Here is a 6,000-nt window from a genome sequence, read left to right as displayed (position 1 = left end):
AATTTCATATATATTCCACTCTCATTGCTGGGGCTATCCTTCCAAATCGTACGAAATCCTATAATTCATATAACTTGTAAAGTTTTTGCAAATAGTCCTTAAATTTCTTCCAGTCCTCCTCCATTGTTTCTTCTCCCAGATCTCGGATCCTGGCAGTCATCTCGGCCAACTCCATATAGTCAATCAATTGCGTTTGCCACTCTTCCAGTGTGGGCAAATCTTGAGTCTTCCAATATTTGGCGATAAGAATTCTTGCTGCTGTGGTTGCATACATAAAAAACGTTCTGTCCTTCTTTAACACCTTTTGGCCCATAATGCCCAAGAGGAAGGCCTCCGGTTTTTTAGGAAAGGTGTACTTAAACACCTTTTTTAGCTCGTTGTAGATCATTTCCCAGAAGGCCTTCACTCTTGGACAGGTCCACCAAAGGTGAAAGAATGTTCCTTCAGCCTCCTTACACTTCCAACATTTGTTATCAGACAAATGGTATATCTTAGCAAGCTTGACTGGGGTCATGTACCACCTGTATATCATTTTCATAATGTTTTCTTTCAAGGCATTACATGCCGTGAATTTCATACCGGTGGTCCATAACCTTTCCCAGTCTTCAAACATGATATTGTACCCAATGTCTTGAGCCCACTTTATCATGGCTGATTTAACTGTCTCATCCTGAGTGTTCCATTTAAGCAGCAAGTTGTACATTCTCGATAGTACCTTGGTCTTTGGTTCTAACAGCTCTGTCTCAAGTTTCGATTTTTCCACCTGGAATCCTATTTTTTTATCCAACTTAACAACCTCATTAATTTGGGCATAATGAAACCAATCTTGCACCTTATCCTTTAATTTTTCATAGCTCTGCAACCTCCAATTATCTCCAATGTTTTCTATTATTTCCCAATATTTCGGCCAGCCGGCCTCCATATTGGGCTTTTTCCAAGCCTTGGCCTCTATTGGTGATAGCCACCTCGGAGTCTTACTTTCAAGTAAGTCTTTGTATTTCATCCAGACCATAAAAATTGCTTTCCTGACAATATGGTTTTTGAACATTCCATGTGTTTTTGCCTTGCCGTACCACAAATACGCATGCCATCCTAACGAGTTGTTAAAACCTTCCAGGTCTAGGACATCTGTGTTCTCTAATAAGATCCAATCTTTCATCCAGCAGAAGGCTGCAGCTTCGTAGTATAACCTTAAGTCTGGCAGGGCAACCCCCCCTCTTTCTTTTGCATCAGTTAGTATTTTAAACTTTATTCGGGGCTTTTTGCCCTGCCAGACAAACTTTGAGATGTCCTTCTGCCACTTTCCAAAACATTCCACTCTGTCCACGATCTGCAAGGTTTGAAATAAAAACAACATCTTTGGCAAAACATTCATTTTTACAGCTGCAATTCGGCCCAGCAAGGAAAGGTTCAATCTTGACCAAATTTCTAGATCTTTCTTAACTTCTAACCAACATTTTTCATAGTTGTCTTTAAACAAATTCAAATTTTTAGACATCAAGTTTACCCCCAGGTATTTCACTTTTTTAACCACAGTTAGCTCTGTTTCCTTCTGAAACCCCTCTGTTTCTGAAGGTGTCAAATTTTCCCCCAAAACTTTAGTTTTTTGTTTATTTAACTTAAATCCTGCCACCCGACCAAATTCTTGAATCAGTTCTAAAACTCTTTTTATACTAGATTCTGGCTCCTGTAATGTTAAAACTAAGTCATCTGCAAATGCTTTCAGTTTATATTGTTTCACTCCGACCCGTATCCCTTGTATTTGCCGGTCCCTCCTAATCATATTCAGCAGCACCTCCAGGACTGATATAAATAGTAGGGGGGATAGGGAGCACCCCTGGCGTGTTCCTTTTTCAATATGAAACTCCTCTGTCACCACATTGTTCACTATCAACTTAGCTTTTTGTTCTGAATAAATTGCTTCTATGCCATTTTCAAACCCCCGTCCCACTCCCATCCCTTCCAAGTTTTTCTTCATAAATTTCCAAGAAATGTTGTCAAAGGCCTTCTCTGCGTCGATAAAAATTAACACTGCTTTAGTATTAATATTTGTTTGCAAAAGTTCCAGAATATCTATAATATTCCTAGTGTTGTCAAACAAATGCCTACCAGGGAGAAAGCCTGCTTGGTCCTTATGAATTACTTCATTTAAAACCTTTTTCAATCTACTTGCCAAAATGTCTGCAAATATTTTGTAATCCACATTTAGGAGTGAGATGGGACGGTAGTTCCTAAGTTGAGTCTTTTCAGTTTCCAGTTTGGGTATCAATGTGATGAAGGCTTCTTTCCACGTTTCCGGTGCCCTTCCTCCCCCCATAATCTGGTTACACACCTCCATTAGTGGTTGTATCAAATAGTCTTTCAACGTCCTATAATACTTGGAGGTAAGCCCATCTGGGCCTGGAGACTTGCCCAACTGCATATTCTGAATGGCATCCTCAATTTCCTGTTGTGTTATTTTACAGTTCAAGATTGATCTCTTCTCCTGAGATAATTCTGGTAAACCGTTGAGTTTCAAAAACTGATCCATCTCAGACACTTCCTCAGGCCCTTGTGTATACAACTTTTTAAAATATTTCTGGAAACACTTTCTAATTTCGCCTGGTTTCTGGATATTTTTCCCTTCCACCTCTAGATTGGTAACATAGTTCAGTTTCTGTCTTTTTTTCAACTGCCATGCCAGCAGTTTCCCACATTTATTCGCTGACTCAAAAGATCTTTGTCTCATTTGTTTAATTTTCCATTCCACTTCTTGATTTATCAGTTTCATATATTGTGACTGGTGGAATTTAATTTCTCGCAGAATCTCTTTTGATTTTGGTTTAGATCTCAATCTTTTCTCTCCGTCTCTTATCTTCTCTAATATTTTATCCTTTTTTCCATTCCAGAGTTTTTTCTTAATCGTATTTTGTTGTATCAGAAACCCTCTCATTACAGCTTTACTTGCGTCCCAGATCGTTCTTTTTTCCACCGAAGTGTTCAAGTTGATTTCAAAATAGTCCTTTAAAGTTTTTTGGGCCTTCTTTACAATCTCTTGATCTCTAAACAGGCTGTCATTCATTTTCCATCTAAAGGAGCCGGCTGGGGTAAATCTCACTTCCATTTTCAGGGCATTGTGGTCGGAGCAAGTCTTTGGGCATATTTCCACTCTTGTAGTCTTTGGTGCCAGCCCTCTAGTTGTCCAGATTTGGTCGATTCTTGTCCATGACAAGTGGGCCTCAGAAAAGAAAGTTCCTTCTTTACCTAGGGGGTTCCTTGTCCGCCAAATATCAATCAAGTCCATATTGTCTGCCAGTTCAAAAAAGGTTTTCGGTAGTCTGCCATCCTTGGTTAAATTTTGATTTTGTGACTTATCCATAAAGGTAGAGACCACCCCATTCATATCTCCCATCATAATGATGTTCGAATAGTCCAGATAGTCCAATAATGTCTCATGCAGCTTCTTGTAAAATTCCGATTTCCCCTCATTTGGTGCATAAATTCCTAATATCAAAACTTTTCTCCTTGAGTTTGTATTTCAATCGCCAGGATTCTTCCTTGTTCATCTTTAAACAAAAATTTCGGTGCTAGGTTCTCCTTTGCGTAGATCACCACGCCTCTCTTTTTAACTCTATCTGATGAGATAAATTCTTGGCCTAGTCTTTTATTGATTAGCACTTTCCTGTGGAGCCTAGTCACATGTGTTTCTAGCAAACAAATTATATCCAAATGTTCTTTTTTCAAAATGTGGAAAATCCTTTTTCGTTTTTCCGGGGAATTTGCTTCCGGTGCGAGCGCGGCTCCCATGGTAGGCGAGGGTTTTTTCCGGTGAGAAAGCCCTAGCTATTTTGGCCGAAAAGGGGGGTTTTAGGGCGCAGAAAACCCCCCGACGAACCTCTGGAGGGTGTCTAGAGGTCGAGGTTCCCGGCGGTGCCAAAGCTGTTCGTCTGGTCGCCAGGTAACCCCTGGGAGGAGGTGAAGAGTGCGACGGTACAAACAGCGGACAATCGGGCAGCCATTGCAGCGGCTAAATAGCGAAGCCTGGCAGACCCTGTAGGAGTTGCTCCATCAAGCTCTGGAAAATTCCTGGTGCTACTCTGACTCCAAACTGCAGCAAGACTGTTGAGAAGCAACGGGATACCATACAGGTGGGAGTTTCCACAAGGTTTATCATTTAATTACAAAGGAAAGAAGGTTAGAATCAAAACAAAAGAGGATAACCAGAAGTTCCTGCACGACCACGGAGAGGATCTGCAGAAGGGAATAGCAGTTCCTTGGCCTACGCCACAGCCTGGAATAGAACCAACACCCTCTCCCTCGGAACCGGACAAAAAAGAGGACACCCCATAAAGAGTAACAACAGATTGGTACAGGATGTCTCTGCAGCTGTACAGTTGGAATATTAATGGAGCAATTTTTTATTTTTATTTTTTTTGCATTTTAAAATTTTATTGGTTACCAACCAGTTATACATTTATATCCATATCATGACATTCTTATCCATTTTTTACTTCCTTCAACGTTACTGACAATCATTCGTAGTTATTCCTTTCATACGCATTCCATTCTTACATATTGCCATTTTCCCTCCCTTCCTTCATTATTTCTAATCGACAATACTTATTAATTCTTTACAGTGCCTCTTTAAAACCCACTAGCGTTGTATTTACATCACAATAATTTTCCAGATAACCCACAAATTTCCCCCAGTCTTGAATAAAGTTTTGGTCGCGACCTGGGAGGGAGCGGTTCCGGTCGCGACCTGGGAGGGAGCGCAGAGAACCAGCTCCTGGTTCTTCTGGGTGTTGCGGAGGTCTGGGGAGCCGCTAGGGCGCAGCGAACCCGAAAAATCCTAAGGGGGGAACCCTTGGGAGACTGGCCCCCTGCAGCGTGGAAGCGGTCAGGCCACCTCTCCGCTCCGATAGGGCGTGAAGACGGAGACCGCTAGCGCAACTGGGGATAGTTCCGCCCCCGCAACGCGACGCCTCGAGCTCCAGCCAGGAGAGGCGACGGACCTCCTAAAGAGAAGGAAGGCATACGCAGTGTGTTGCAGCGTTTATTTAGAACGCGTTTTTTTTTTTGAAGCGCAAAGCTAATAGTGGAGCTGCGTGCTGCCTGGAACCTTTTTTCTTTTTTCTCTAGAAGTGTACAGGGGAGTTCACTCGGCGATGGAACTAAGATGGCGCAGGTGGAAGTCGGCGGTTTGAGGAGGCTCCATGCAAAGTCTGCCTGAGTGAGTGAACTTTAAGTTGTGGAACCAGAAGCGCGGTGTACCTGCCTAAAAGCCTTAATTGATTATAAAGACTGACTAAGTGGGGGGGGGGCGGCAATAGCCAGCCCCTCTGTGTTGCTTACGCTGTTCCTAGCCGCTGTACGTCTATTGGATTTTAAACTGCTCAAATTGTTTTCTACTTTTATATATTTTGCAATGGACATAAGGAAGCTTTGAGGTGCTTTTGGCCGCCCCTGAAGGGTATTTAGACCGGCCCCGAGAACTTTGAGGAGCGGACGGACTATTTTAGGAGAGAGGTGGTGGCAAGAGGTATCGTCATTCCCCCCTCCCCTTTGCGCCTCTGCTGCCTCTCTTTTTTTCTTTTTCTTTTTCCTTTTTTTCCCCCCTTCTGCCTCTCTGCTTGGGGGCTATCCACTGGCAATTGGATTTGGATTTGGATCGGAAAGTGGAGTATACACCTTTAAGGCCTGATTGTGGACAGAAAGCCCTGCCGACTCGTGACTCAGGACTAGTGGGGGAAAGTGGATTGGTGAGAAGAACTTGAAAGATAACGCCGGGACTTTAAAGCAGAATTACTCCGCTCTGCGTCGCCCGCGCCCCCCTCTGGTATTCCTCTTCAAATCCGGATTTTTGGTATAGACGCTGGTACAGACGCTGATACAGATCTTTGCCCTGGGGGTGCTTGGAGATTTATGTTTGGATTTAACCCTGAAGAGCCTGGCCATTTTTAGATGGTGAAAACTGCTTCATCTATGTTTTATTTTTCTGTTTTATTCCCTCTTTGTTTT

Source organism: Podarcis liolepis (assembly GCF_965112155.1).
Source record: "Podarcis liolepis genome assembly, chromosome: W".
Classification (NCBI taxonomy): Eukaryota; Metazoa; Chordata; class Lepidosauria; order Squamata; family Lacertidae; genus Podarcis; species Podarcis liolepis.
This window is presented reverse-complemented; position numbering follows the sequence as displayed.